Raw genomic sequence first — 15858 nt, 5'->3', positions numbered from 1 at the left:
GCATGGCTCCTTCTTCATCTTGCGTATTACCCTTGGAATGAGAGGAAATGGTAAGAATGCATACGCGAATATCTCTGTCCACTGCAGGTGGAGAGCGTTCTCCCAAGATCCTGTTTGAGGAAATCTGCTGGCAAACCAAACGCACTCTTTGTTGGTCAAGTTGCAAAAAAATTCAACTTTGGAATGACCCATACTTTAAAGACCTGTTCCAGCTGCACTTGGTTCAGTTACCATTTGTGGCACCTGCTGCTTGTTCTGCTTAGAGAATCTGCCAATGTGTTGTCTATGCTCAGAATATGCTCTACTTGAGGAGTTATTTTGAGCTGCAGCAACCGCTTCCAGATTTCCTGTGCCGGAACCAATAGCGTTTGTGATCTGGTACTCCCTTGCTTGGCAAGGTAGAACATAGTGGTGCTGTTCTCTGTTCATACTAGAACAGGAGAGCCTTGAATCCTGTGAAGGAATGCCCTAAATTCTAGGAGATTTATACGCATCTGCGCTCCTTGGACAAACCATTTGCCGTGATTCTCCAGGTCTTAGAGATGTGCTCCCCAACCGTCCAAAGAGGCATCCTTTGTCATAATGTAGCTGGCGGGTGTCGCCTCGAAGAATAGGCCTGGAGAAATATTGAGCTCTTTTCCCCACCATGACAAAGCCTTCTTCATTGCCTGTGCGATGAGAACGAAATCTTCGAACAAGCTGTGAGTCTGAATCTACTGGGCGTTCTGCTCTTCCTGAAGCTGTCTTATATGCAAGTGACAGTTTGGAATCTTGGGATGCATGAGGATAGCATTCCCAGCATGGACTTGTACATTCTTACTGAATCTGACTTTCTTCCCTGATTTGAACAACCATCTGTAATATTTTGCACAGTTGTTCTGGCATAGGGTATGCTTTCGCGAACTTGGTGTCCAAAACCGCCCCAAGGAATATCAAATTTTGACTTGGGCCGAGAAACAACTTTTCTATGTTGAGCTGCAGCCCCACAGATTTGAAGAGCCGACGTAGAATGTGTTGCTGTCTTGGTGGTACCAATATGAATTTAAAAAGTACTCAGCTGGCTTCACTAGAGGGGATACCTAATAGGTTTATGTACATTAAATATGATATTTCTTCCAGAATGTATAGTACACTGTGGAACAAATACATCAAAAAGGATACTGATCTACGCACTTAGTAAAATTCGTAAATGGTGATACGGAGCTCTTTTGAGTATTACGCCAGCTCCATTGGTAACTTGGTGTGTTTTGGAAAAGGTCTGGGGCTACAGCCTGTCTTTTTGAACATGGGACAGTCTTTGGACTGTTTACTTGTCTTGGTGCAGTCTCTGGACTACTTTCGAGCACTCTTTTTGTAAATATAATTTACGATTGGATTTACAAATGGTTTGGTTTGAGCACAGTCTGTGGGCTGCCTCTTGTTTTTGTCCTAAGTGTTGATTTGTGGGTTGATTGTGTGTTTGAGTGTCTATGTGGTTTGTGGACTGACACGGTGGTGATGCTTGTGAAGTACTTGTTTGAGTGAGTAGTGACTGTTATGTTATGTTATATGTTATGTTATAAAATGTTTTGTAGCGCGCTCTGCTACTGCAAAGGATCCTGGCGCGATATGTGAGATTGACCAGAGAAATCAGTCAAGGGGGGAGATTAGATGCTGAGATTGAATAAGTGGGTTTTGAGCCCTTTTTGAACCCCGCCAGTGTGGGTGATGCTCTCAAAGAAAGCGGCAGAGAATTCCATGATCGAGCTGTTTGAACAGAAATGGATTGACTGCCCAATCTTGCGTATCTGACTTTGGTCATTGTCATCAAATGCAGATTAGCCGATCGGAGAGCGCGGCGAGGGGTGTACAAAATGAACCTTTTATGCAGATATTGTGGACCAAGTTGGTGCAAGGCGCGATAGGCCAGGACCAGCGATTTGAACGAAATGCGATGGGCCACTGGGAGCCAATGAAGGTCTCGGAGATGGGCACGCACACTGGTTCTTCTCGGAAGATGAAACAGGAGTCGCACAGCCGCGTTCTGAATAATCTGCAACCGTTTTATGAGGTATGCGGGGAGACCACTAAACAGTGCATTGGCATAGTCAAGCCGTGCCAAAATCAGGGCCCGCAGAACAGTCTCTTTCGCCTCCCTTGGGAGAAGCGTAAAGAACCTCTTGAGTGACTTGAGGGTGGCGAAACAGGTCCCTGTAAGTTTTTTTGAGGTGGACTTCAAACTTGAGGTCCTGTCCGAACCATACCCCCAGGTTTTTTGCCAGGCCTCCGAAAGAACTGGGACAGGGAAGATCAGTCGGCCAGATGAGATCTCTAAAATTGGCCGGGAAGTTACCGTAGAATAAAATCTCAGATTTGTCCTCGTTACATTTGAGCTGAGCTAAGGCAAGCCAGCGAAAGACATGGGACAGACAAGTACGGACCACTAAGGGATCCAGACAGTCCTTTGGCCAGGTGAACAACAGCTGCGTGTCGTCAGCATACGCCATTATTTTTGCTCCCCACTGCTCAGCCAGATAAATTAACGGGGTCATATAAACGTTAAACAGCAAAGGACTCAATGTAGAGCCCTGCGGCACCCCAGTGGTGAGCTTCTTGGGGAGCGAGGCGTGTGGTGGCATCCATACCTGCTGCGTCTGATCAGACAAGAACGACGAGATCCAGGCAAGGACCGCACCCGACAGGCCTACCTCTGCCAGCCTCGTCAGCAGCTGAGTATGAGCTGAGTATGACTGTGCTCTTTGTGTAAGAATGGCTTGCCTTAGCAAGCAGTGTTGTGTGTTCTAAGGTGTGTGGCCCCTTCTTGAAAATGTCTGGAATTAACACAATTTGGTTTGTTGTCGTCATTGTGTTTTGCAGATGCCATTGGAAGAATTACACTTTAAAATTCAAAGGATAAATTATATAACTTCTGATAAATGGCTGCACGCTACTATTAAACGTAAAGCAGTAACAACGTATAGATGTGTGAATATTGCCACAATAGTAAAATAAAATAGGCCTCACAGAAAGAGAAAAAAAAACGAATGTGTGTTTTACACAACTAGGACTCAATACAAAATGTTACAGCAGTATCCTTAGATACATTATATTAAATATTAAAAGGCATTCACATTATTGGAGTTATTGGTTGCTGCTAAAATAAAAGCATCCTTTTTGTACCACATTGCAAAACGATAGATTTTGACTGGCTTGGAATGCCTGGGTTTTAAATAGAATGAAGCGTGTTCATTCCCGGCGCTAGAAAGAGCTTTTAACAGCTGTTCAAAGCTGTCTGTCTGAACAGACGGAGGTAATGAATGGTTTATCAACTTTTTTGGGTTTCTGTGAGGACATTAGAATACAGCAAGGGTTTTTTTTCTCCTGAAAAAGCATAGAAGCTAACGCCTGCTGGTTGTGAAACACAGCTGAGTAAATAACACATGGCTCATAAGCTACAGATAAACGCTGTGGCAACTAGGTTTTAAGTTAGTACAACATGGTATGAAGGCACGTACATTAAAAACTACTGATTTTGAAAGTTAGAAATACAGCTTCATCATTTTGCATAAAAGGGAAAGGATTAAAAGTAAAGACTTCCTTTCTTGTTGCTTTCCTAATAAAGCACATCTGAGGATCTGATGGTAAATAATTTCTGCCCTCTAAAAAGTGATACAAATGTTTTATGTTTCAGTAAAGCTTCTGTGCTTAGTGTTATAAATAAATGCAGTTAAAGGTAAAAGGAAAGGAATACGGCTTGCTTTTCATATGTGGAAACAACAAAAGGGTTAATGATCATCATTGGGAACAAAAATGGCTGCATGAAAAAAATTGTTAAGAGTCTTTGCACTAAAATCGTTTTTGTTTAATCATGATCTCTATAATGTTTAATAACATACTTGTGAAAATGCAATAGTATTTAGCACAGTAGAAAAATTACCCTGTGCAAAGTATGTATTCAGATTTCAATGTGCACATTAAGATTTATATCTCCAACTGGTTAAAATATGTTGTTGCACAAAAATGAAAAGGGTCAAAATTAGTCTATCTAACAACGCCAATATTACTGTCTCTTAGTGACAAACTTAAAATGTAGTGTGACCTAATGGCTGTAGTGTCAAATACAAAGGCTATTAAAAGTCACGCAGAGAGTAGCTGTATAGGCATGTGAATTACATTGCGCGCCTTAATGCACAATAGTTCTAAACAAATTATGGCATTCTGAAAACTTAAATTTTGAGCCAATTTTTTAGGTGCTAGAACGCACAGTGCACAAGAAATAAATAAATAATATAGAATACAAGTTGCATCCTACCTCTAAATTATCAGCACACAGGCACGGAGCAGGAATGCCTTCCAGCTGTGCTTCTTGAGAGTTACTTTGAATTGTAAAGGCCACATGGGGATAGCCTTGCACAGACAAGGGACAGAAGGTTAAAGGGTCAGAGTTCGAGTTCTGTATTTAGAAAAACTTGCAGGGCTAAGGGTAAGGCCTGCTCTGGCACTTCGTCATTGGAAAATTTTTTGAAGGAGGGGATGACAGCGCAGAGAGAGAGAGAGAAGCTTTGCTCATTATTTTTTGCAAAAGACCAGGCAGGTTCTATGAAGTCACAAGAGAGAAGGAGAGGCAGTAGCATATGTGGGCCCTGTGTAGAGAACAGCTCTGCCATGCATATAGAAATAATGGTTTTAGTTTAGACATTAATGTGCAAGGGCTAAAATAAGGAGGCAATGAAATTCAGTTTGCATTCATGCACCCTCATGTTCAAATAGTACAATTGCTAAAGGAACTGGTAGTTGGTTATTAATGTTTTCTAGTTAACTCAATGTGCTTGTACACCAAAATTTACAAAGTAGTGCAGTCCAATAGTATTGGATATGGCCTCCTTGATATGGATTCCCCTAGCTATTTATCTCCTACAAGTTTTTCTGTGCCCAGCTGCCCAAAAGGACTGTGTATTGTCAACAGGAGGTCACCTGCTTAGGTTACCTACAGTCGAAGGGGGAAAAAGGAGACTAGCTCCTAGGCAAATTAAGGGTAAGCAAAAGTAAGTAACACATTGTCCTTTTTCTAGATTTATGTGCTCTCTCTCTCTCTTTTTCTCATTCTCTCTCGAGCCAGTTTAAGCTGTCCAGGAACGGCCATGAGACAATTGGTTGGGCTCGCTTTACTCCTTCATTCCACAGGATGCTGTGAATATGTTCTTGAATCAATAGAGACAAATTACCTCACCAGTGCAAGTCTAATTGGCTATTCAGTAATACTGTTTTAAAATTGTTAGAATTGATCAAATGAATAAATAAATACACCATGTTACCGGAAATCCTGTCTGTAAATGATAAAAATGGATTTAGATTAGGATAAAAGAATGAGTAGAATAGACTGAGCTTTAAGGTGAACTATATGTGGGTAGTTTTTGTTCTAAAATTCTCAGGTGATAACACTATTATTGCTTATGTTATTCTCATGCTATATACAGTTTTGCAAAGGCATCACTAGTCTCTTATTAGTTAGTCTGTGTAATTAAGCTGACAGCCCTTGTTAGAGCTGGTGAATAGGTTTTTTCTTTGAAAATGATGTTATAGTCCAGATCGTGAAAAGTAGAATGCACAGGGTTCACAATGTTAGGAAAGACGCCCATGTGATCCTCAGCACACAAGGAAAATATTGCTTTATAGGAGTTTTTTTGCCACTACAGGTTCTGCAGTAGAAATTCATGAACCCACTATGTTGAGGTTTTGTTAGTTATTTATGTAGTTAGGCTTCCTGTTGAATTAGCAGTTTTTAGATTTTCCTGCTGCACCTATAACATGAGAGCATGGTCCTAAGCATAAAATGTAGATGTTTTTATGTATGAAAAATAATTTTAGAAGTGCCCGCAGTCCTGTACAAGTAGGGGAAGGTTCATAAGTAGAAGTGTAGTGAACTATATGACCTATGAAATACAAGCTTAAAAAGCACAAGAGAATGCTTGTTCTAAAAATTCCTTTTCTTGAGGTTCTTCAGATGAGTAATATAGGAATACACAAATGTAAGGATTCAGAGTATGTCCAGATTGTTTTTCTTTTTCCCACAGAATTTTGTTAATAAACACAGACTTCCTTGGCTGCTTGGGATTGTGAGAAACAAATCAAATTGTGTAACAGTTTACTCTTGCCAGTTCACAAAAATGTTCCTTTTATACTCGCTAACAGGTCCAGGGTGTTTTTTTTAACTTTCAGATAGATGAAGTGGTTCTTAGGTGCCCTGCTAATGTATGGGGCGCCCCAAGACTAAATACGTTTTCTGAAATAGAGTATCTTCTCTGTTGAGAGATTATTTGTATGCCTTGTCTAAAGATATTTTGTTCTGTTCACTAATAGATATCTGCTGCCCTACAACCTCTGCCAGAGGGGCCCGGACATCAGATCCAGCCAGGGGAGTCAGCGCCAGCCCAGCTTGAAGCCAAGGTAAAGGGAACCAGCTCAGGCATTGTTGACAACTAGGACCGCAGTGAAGGGTGAAAGTACTGGGCCCGTGAAAAGACGTGAAGTGTGTACCCTTGCCACCGTCTTAGACGAAAGACGGGGGCACAAATCAGGTCAGAGAATTCTTTGCGATGATCCCGTTTTTGATGCCCAGCTGAGAGAGTCACAGACCGACAAGGAGGCTTTGCTTGAGGTGACCCCCTTTGAAACAAGGGTTGCTTCAGATACTGCAGCATCAGGCATCTGAATCCTGGTCCCTAAGTGAATGCAAGCTCGCACCTCTGTTTGTTGATCAAGAGGTGCCTGGGCATACTAGGTACAATCTGTGGCCCTGACGAAAAGAGCAGTGCGCCAGCGGAGCAACACAGGAGTTAGGGAAGGACTTGAGTTCAGGGTACAGGTGCTCTGTCTTTGGTGCCTGTAACGATTAAAGTGAAGAATACTGGTGCACTGCCTGGGACACTGGACAGGATCATTGAGGCAGCTTGCCTTGGAAGGTGATTGCCCTATCCAGAAAGAAGAAACTTTTCCCTTAAAACTGGGCTGTGATACTTTTCCTGAGTTGCAAGTTGTGCAGCTCCACCGTGGGAGAAGTGGTATGGTATGGTATATTTATTTATTTGTACATGATTAATTAAAACTTTTACAAAACAATTAAAGCATTTTGTACATCCTCCTAAAACTTTAAAAAAAAATGTAGGGCCAGATGTAGGTAAATCTAATTTACCGACTCATTAATACTGAATCATACCGAATCAGTATTTATGAATCGGTAAATTAGAAGGAGGGAGATCTAGGTAATTTTTTATTTTGAATTACAGAATCCGTAAGAGTCGGTATTTACCGAGTCGGTAAATACCGAATCGGTATTCACCATTGATTCCTATGGGCTTTGGAGCCCATAGGAATCAATGGGAAATACCGATTCAGTATTTACCGACTCAGTAAATACCGAATCCAGCAAGGGTGCAGGGGGTGTCACTTTGACACCCTCTACCACCCCAAGTGCAGGTTTGTGTGCCATGTGGCACACATACATGCCCTAAGGGCATGTCTGTGTGTTACATGGCACAGGTGTGCATGCACACCTGAATTCGGTATTTTACCACCCAATAGGATTGCGTGGTAAAATACCGACTCTTAAGGGCCTGTGGCACTCTGTGGAGTGTCACCTACATCTTGATTTACCGAATTCGGTAAAATTACCGATTCGGTATTTTACTGAATCGGTAAATTTACAGATTCTGTAAAATAATGGCCCCTACATCTCAATCAAAAATTACCGGTCGCTAACGGCCGAATTCGGCCGTTACCGACCGGTAATTGGCGACCTACATCTGGCCCGTAATCTCTAATTTAATCGGCATTATAATAAAAAGTTCAAATACTTCAGAGAGCCATTACATAACTATTCAGTCTGGCTTTTGTTAATCCGCATTCAGCGTGCTCTTTTGTTTTCCGGCAACTAATTCAAAGAACTTTGTGACCCGGCATTTCAATTTTGTTTTGGTAGGGCTAAAACAAAGTTTGACTGCTAGCCTGAATACTGGTGCACTGCTTAAGACACTGGACAGGAGCGTTGAGGGTATTTGCCCCGGAGGTTGGTTGCCCTATCCTGAGAAGAAGACTTTGGTCCGCGATTGTCTATTTGGGTTGCAAGCTGTGCAGCTCCCCCGTGGAAGAATTGAACACTTGATGAACAGTAAGAGCCTGCCTGTGAGGCTCAGACGGACACAGGGAGAAGACTCCCCTCTGGCTGGTTGTACAGCAGCTTCTATTCTTCAAGTACGTTTTAGCAATGTACCCCTTTGGTCGTCCCATTTTTGAGGAGGAGCAGCCCTTTGCTGCTCCTCGTCCTAATTCCCATGGCCCGTTTGGTCCTCCTGGTCCCCTGAAGTGAAAATTGTTTTTGTGATAATCTGTGTATTCTCTTTAATAATAGTACTTGGAGTGCTGTTCATTCTGCAAGAGAAAACTTTTGTGCACACTTCGATATATACTACTTTGCCCTCCTCTTGAACATATTATTGGTACCCTAGCACTCATAAAGAAGAACACTGGAAGGTTTATTAAAAAAATTTGATGTAGACATTGCATCCAACATGTGCTGTTGGCTATTTCCAATCGGCCTAAAACAACCACAGAAATTCCTCCCGATATAGGAACTTGTACGTAATTGGCTGGTTAGGGACATTGTTTGTTAATTGGGGCTGGACACTGTTGACAATTATATGTATACTCTTTGCGATCTTACTGTCATGCTGTCTAAGCATACAATGTGGCCCAATGCTTTGTTACCATTGTGTCTCTACTAGTATACCTACCAAGTGCAACGTTAAGAATGTGAAAGCCCAATATGTATTAGACCAAGAAGTTAGCAATATGATAAGAATAGACGTGTAAGATATTTTCTATATTTCTTCTAGATCATAGAGATGTCTTCAGCTAATGCTAAAAGGGTCGTCTGTGGAAACTAGCAGAAATCGCTGTAAGCATGAGCTGAAGCCATTTTGGTTATGGCAGCCATTTTAGTTAGTGGTACAAAAGGGGGTGGTGATGGACGGAGCATCTGAACCAAACAAACACTCATACCCAGTCAACAGATCTGTGTTTAATCCATCACCGTTATTCAGCCCACTCTGCCACCCCAGTTCAGACATGGCCATATGCAAATCAGTCTGACCCTGTGCCTCATGGGAACAGTCCAGCCCGAACTGCCAAGCCATGCCTTCCCTGGACCGGAAAGAAGCTTCAGAGGACCGGTTTCTGGCTTTTCAGCCGTCTTCAGCCCGGTTTGCTTGAATCCAGTGGCAAAGTGAGCAAGGGACTCACGTCCGAGCATACCCTGCCAACTTATGGCGAACAAAGTGGTACAAAAGGGGGTGGTGATGGACGGAGCATCTGAACCAATCAAACACTCACACCCAGTCAACAGATCTGGGTTTAATCCATCACCGTTCTTTAGCCCACTCTGCCACCCCAGTTCAGACATGGCCATATGCAAATCAGTCTGACCCTGTGCCTCATGGGAACAGTCCAGCCCGAGCTCCCAAGCCATGCCTTCCCTGGACCGAAAACAAGCTTCCGAGGACCGGTTTCTGGCATTTCAGCCATCTTCAGCCCGGCTTGATTGAATCCAGTGGCAAAGTGAGCAAGGGACTCACGTCTGAGCATACCCTGCCAACTTATGGCGAACAAAGTGGTAAAAAAGGGGGTGGTGTTGGACGGAGCCTCTGAACCAATCAAACACTCACACCCAGTCAACAGATCTGGGTTTAATCCATCACCGTTCTTTAGCCCACTCTGCCACCCCAGTTCAGACATGGCCATATGCAAATCAGTCTGACCCTGTGCCTCATGGGAACAGTCCAGCCCGAACTGCCAAGCCATGCCTTCCCTGGACCGGAAACAAGCTACCGAGCACCGGTTTCGGATTCATAATCCTCATCAGCCAGGCTATCTTGAATCCATAGGCAAAGTGAGTAAGGCACTCATGTCTGAGCATACCCTACCTACTTAGGGCGAACAAAGCAATACGGTCCAGGGAAGGCATGGCTTGGTAGTTCGGGCTGGACTGTTCCCATGAGGCACAGGGTCAGACTGATTTGCATAAGGCCATGTCTGAACTGGGGTGGCAGAGTGGGCTAAAGAACGGTGATGGATTAAACCCAGATCTAGTTTACAGTTGTCCATATATGTGAATAGCTTTTCTTGTGTATACTTGTACCGCCTCTTTTTGAGTCTTCATGCTTACTCAGCTATAAACTGGCCTTAAAAGGCCCATGGTTTCTGTACACCTTGCCTACCTCATACAGTGGCCTGGGGGTACTGTTTTTACGTAGTCTCCCTCATGAGAGGTTAATAAATCTATTTTCTTTGATATTACAGCTTCTGTGGAAATCTCTATTTTGTTAGTCTAAGGACTTACGGACAAAGAAGGGCGAACCCCAGCACCAGTGGGCCCATGAAAAGGCTCACTCTCACACTTTTACTAGCCAGAAGTCCAGGTAGGGAAAAGCCTGGTGGCCCTGTCTTATCAGAAGAGATGCCACCAGTGCCATGCACTGTGTGAACACTCTGGGAGCTGAGTGAACGGAAAAGGGAAGGACCTTGAATTTTTTGAAATTTTGAAATTTGAACTTTATTGTTTAGTTAATTAAAACCATAACAATTTGATGTATGTCACACAACAGATATACAAATTTATAAAATTATCATTAAAAATGAGTGAAAAAAAAAAGACATGATAAAAACGGAAGGTAAAACTAATAACTTTCCTACTGTTATTTACATCACTATAAGGATCATTGAGGCAGAAAAAAAACCTCAAATCATTTTAAATTTAAAATCTTCATGTTGCTTTATGCGTTTCTAAAATGCCTGCAGGAACTTCACCAGCTTACAATGTATTCGAGGAGCGGTTAAGTTCAGGCTGCCAATAATTGCAGATCTGCATGTTCGTAGTCTCCTGATCCGAAAACTTTCCTTTAAATAGTATGACCGTTCCTTGGACAGCATCTTACAATGACAGATTATGTGTATTATATCTTCTCTATAGCTACCACACAGTCGACATGTAACAGCAGCATGCTGTTTCCAGGCAGGATCATTGGCTAGTGTCGGAAGAGACATCAGCTTTCTCTTAATAAAAATGGAGTAGGTTGTGTCCATATATAGTGCTGGTGTCAATGTCTTATAGCCATTTATCACAGCCCATGAGTGCGAGCGATGGGAGAAAATTTCTTTGTCCAAAACTAATGAATGGAGTTGGGCCACTTTAGTTAGGGTCTGTTTTAGTACAGCAAACGACAAATTTTTATCCCATAAGGTTTTTGAGCAGGTTGTCTCCAAAGCATACGTAAGGAATTGATTTGCTTTGGATTTTTTTTAGATTTGAGCTCTTGCCATAGATAGGTGTTAAGACTTTTATTACATGCTTTTTGCTTGATCTGATACCACACCTTAATGTATGAGTATAATCTGCCCGGTGTTTCGTTTTTGAATCCAAACTCAAGTTGCATTTGCGCTGGTGATGTACTGCTTGGTAATCATAATACCTTTTTGTAAATTTTAGTTGTCAGGCTGTTTAGTAAGTCCGCGTCCTTTCCGTGCATTGCCTCACTTGCATAAGTCAGGGGTGGGAGGACTTTGTTTGCCATCACGGTTAATAAGGGTTTAAGTGATGGCCCTTCCAATTTTTTAGTCAAAGTACTTAGTCCAAATAATAGGGCACAAGCTCTTTGAGTCAGATATTTCCTCTGTTCTTTAAAGTTAAGTTTATCGTCTATAAAAAAAAACAGGTATTTATATGCTGAGACTTTCTCTAGCGGTTTTCCTTTTAGCCAAATATCAAGATGCGAGCCACCGCGGTTGCTAATCAACATGGTTTTGGTTTTTGAGATGTTTAATACCAGCTTGTTTGCCAACAGGAAAGCCGAACGTTCCGTTACTAATCTGGTTAGTCCCACCTTTGTTATGTTCAGAAGTACTATATCATCTGCGTAAGCCAGATGAGCGAGCTGTAAAACACCTAGTTTTGGTGGATGGGCATTGGAATGATTCAGTTTCCCGGAAAGATCAGAAATGAAGAGGTTAAATAAGTGTGGAGCAAGAACACACCCCTGTTTGAGGCCAATCGTTGTGGGAACTTTTCTCGACAGTCGTGATCCATCACCTATTTTTACTTGCGACCAAGTATCCGAATAAAATAGCAAGAAATCCCTTAGAATATTCTCCGGAATTGCCCATGTCCTCAGTTCCGCCCACAATAAGTTACGATCTACACTGTCAAAGGCCGCCTGAAGGTCAATAAAACACATATTCAAGTCCTGTTTACTACTCATGCACTTTTCCGCAATCATAGTGATGGATAGGATGTTTGCTGTTGTTCCAATCCCCTTCCTGAACCCTGTTTGATTAATAAATCAGGTTAACCCCCTGCATGTTCTTTACTGGAGGGTATTGACTCAGTCTGTTAGCGCCTGGACGCCTCAGGGCAGCAGCCGCGCTTAATAAAACTCTTTTGCATTTCATTCATTTCATTAATGGGGATCAGGGATTTTTCGCCTGACCAGGAGATCAAATCGTTTAATAGTAAAGATGCAAAATATTTTGCCTCGACGTCCTGCAACGCTATCAGACGATAGTTGTTTGCTAATGATCTTTCACCACCTTTATAGATTGGCATGAATATTGATCCTTGCCAACTTTCAGGTACTTGGTTCAAATTTTGCACATCTGAGAACAGTTTCGCCAGGCAAGGTCCCCAAAATTCAGGGGCATATTTATACGCCGCTTGTGGGATGCCATTCGGGCCTGGTGCCCCATTGGTTTTACCTTTTTTGATTATTTTTATTATTTCATCCGCTGTATATGGTTTATTCTGAGGGTCTGTACCCAGTATGTTACAATGTATGCTGGTCAACGTTTTGCTCCAGGGTTCTTCTACGGGGCACGTTTTATTTTGGCTTTTTGTGCATGGGTCGCAACTTAGAGTTATTGTCGAGGTGTCTGTAAATTTTGTTGCGAGAAACGCTGCCCACTCCGATTCCTGCACGTTAGAACTTAAGAGGTTACACGGTCTTGTTAACTGATTTATTGTTTGCCAAAATATATTAGTATTCTGTAGTTTTGAACTGTAAATTAGTTTTGACCAGAAGCTATCGTTTGTTGACCTTTTGAATTCCCAGATCATATTTTTATATTCTTTTCTTTGTGCACGGAAGCTAGCCCATTGGGATGTACCATGGTCTGCCGACTGTAACTTCCTTTGAGATTTTCGGAGTAATCTACACAGGTCTTGTAGCTCTTTCGGATGTTTTTTCTGTGATCCGTCAGTGCTGGATTTCGTGACAGACAGCTTCATCTTTTGTTTTAATTTTGACAAAAAGAGAGACCATCCTTGGATAGCGTTCATTGAGGAACTCCCTATCTCAGTCAGTATGTCCTTCATTGTAGAGAACTACTCATATTCATTTGTGTTGGACCAATTTATCCGTTTCAAATTGACAGAACTTAACTGGCTTTCTAATATGTATGACGGTTGCAATCTGTCCTTGTCGAGGTTAAAAATGGTGTGTTGTAATGCATGGTCACTTTCAATTCGATTTGTAAACTAATCACATGGGGGATTAGTGAAAGACCAACCATTGTAAAGTCCAGCGTAGATTGAGAATGAGGACCATAGTATGTTTTACTGGGCGGTTGGTCCTTGGGAAACCTCCCGTTCAGTACACGCAATCCGAGAAACTCCAATTCAGTCCTTAATTGGATTACTAGTCGGTCTTTCCGTGTATCTACACCTCCTTGTATCTGTTCGGGAACACCCCAGTAGCTATTATCAGTTAGTAGTTTATCATCATCTTCCGGTGTTAGGATCAAGTTGGAATTAAAGTCACCCGTGATTATTATATTAGATTGTGTGTCAGTAGACCGTAGGTCCGTAATGACTTTGCACAATATCGCATTCTTTTTTCTTTTCTTTTTGTTGAACCTTTATTGATAGTACATGCAGTTACAAGTATGGGCCTACAACCATCCCGGCCGGCCGCTAAACAGAGCGAGAATACTGCAAGCAAAATGTAAAGTTATAGCAGTTCGAAACCCGGGGTCATAAAATACCAGCACATAGCTTGTTAACAGACGCATCAGCTTGAAATCAGGATTTGAGAGGTTCGTTTTCAAATATGGAACTAAAGGAGAGGCGTCGCACAATCATACACAGTCCCGCAATAGTGCGCGAATCAGGATGTCTATAAACAGTACTAGTACGGAGGAAATATCAGGGGGTAAGATACACAAAGCAGGAGAAATGCGGGCACAATCCCAGCGCGTAACGAATCCAACCCCCGCCCCTCAACACCAAACATACTGCAAAGAGTGTGAGTGACGGCGACACTAAAAAGAGAAGAAAGACTAAAGGGCCATAGGAACAAATACCGATCAAACACCCATCCCTCAACCCCCCACCCTGCACACCCGCAGAAGGCCATGGCCTACCCCCCCAGCAGCGTGCCTGTCGCCCTAATAGAAACCCGAAATATAGAAAAATAGGGAAAAGAAGAGAAGAAAATAAGCGGAGGAGGGCCCTCATCGCATCGCCCGGCCCCGCCCTTCACCCCTACACCTCGAAAATCCCAGAAAGGAAATAATACTGTAATAAAGGATAACAGATCCCGAGTACAACAACGATGAATTATCAATCAAGCATACCCACTGCACCGTCTGCCAACAATAAAGCCAATAGACTATGAACCACATCATCCCTGACCCTGTCTGGCAGTGGTACCGCCAGAAGTCCTCACGGCAGTCGATGTAAAAGACAGTCCTGAGGGTCCAAACAACATGGATGGGTCCAGTTGGAGCGCAGCCATAGGAGAGCACAACAATCCAAATCCATCTAAATGTAAACAGCAGAGATCAGACAATAACAACGCCGGTCCCGGGAACTTCCCAGAGCTCATAGATAATAGCACCATCCAGTGGAGGAGAGTCACACAGTCCTACCAACGCCGCGACATAATCAGGCCAATCCAAAAGGGAAAACAGCGCTCCATCCCCAGCCGCCAGTTGGACATGTGTCCCAAGGAGACATCCATACGAGCAATCAAGTCGGCCCGCGCGGTCACGGGAGCCCGGTCCCAAAGCGACTCCCGGTGCCCCTGCGGAGCTGGAACTTCCTCCATAAACACAGCAGCAAGTTTAGCGGCAGTCCCCTGGAATCGGACCGTGGCCGCTAGAGGCGGCAAGACAGCAATGGCGTCCATTCTTTTACCCAGGTCCCAGGCATGACAAATCATGGTCTCGTGCAAAACTGTTAGGGCAGCCAACACGTCCCTGGGTGTGAAATCCTGCGTCTGCTGCGAGCATCCCGGCCCCCTCCATGCAACAGCCGTCTGAAGTGGACATGGGCCGTAGAGGAGGGCACCAGCCGCCATCTTGATCAAGTCGGCCCCGTCCCTCTTCACCACCTTCAGGGACCAGGCCTCACTGCGAGGGTGCCACGGGATGCGTCCTCGGGGCACAAAACTGTGAGGTAGACTCCTGAAAGGAGAGCCACCAAAAGGCTAAAATCCCTGCCGGGCCCCGGGAGTCGCCCGCCTATGTCGGGGGCAGTCCTTGGCTATGCCCGGGCAACGGGCAAAGAAATTTGGGGAGGGGGCAGGAGTCAAGCGCTCCGTCCGATCTTATGCCACCACACTGCCCCAAGAGGGTCACCGCCAAGCGAGCCGGATCTTCACCGCCGGCAGCGGCTCTTCATGTCAACGGCACCCGCCGGCAGGCCCCTCACCGCCATCAACGGCCGTCGTAGCTGCAGTCGAGGCTGGAGGCCCTGCCAAGCCAACGCCCCGGTCTCATCACCGCGTGGGCCGCGGAGCAATCGGGGCCAGTTTTCAGGGTCTGCCGTACGCTGGA

At 43.8% G+C, this 15858-nt stretch overlaps 1 protein-coding gene across 1 annotated transcript in view; it reads right to left on the bottom strand.

Moving 5' to 3' along the window:
* The window catches only part of LOC147699006 (potassium/sodium hyperpolarization-activated cyclic nucleotide-gated channel 2-like), a 1915905-nt gene that overhangs the window by 87103 nt on the left and 1812944 nt on the right, over positions 1–15858 (bottom strand). The gene's annotated exons all lie outside the window — the stretch shown is intronic.

This window comes from Lissotriton vulgaris, chromosome 8 (genome assembly GCF_964263255.1).
Source record: "Lissotriton vulgaris chromosome 8, aLisVul1.2, whole genome shotgun sequence".
NCBI lineage: Eukaryota > Metazoa > Chordata > Amphibia > Caudata > Salamandridae > Lissotriton > Lissotriton vulgaris.
Note: the sequence above shows the minus strand (reverse complement) of the source record. Positions and strands in the feature narration are given on the sequence as shown.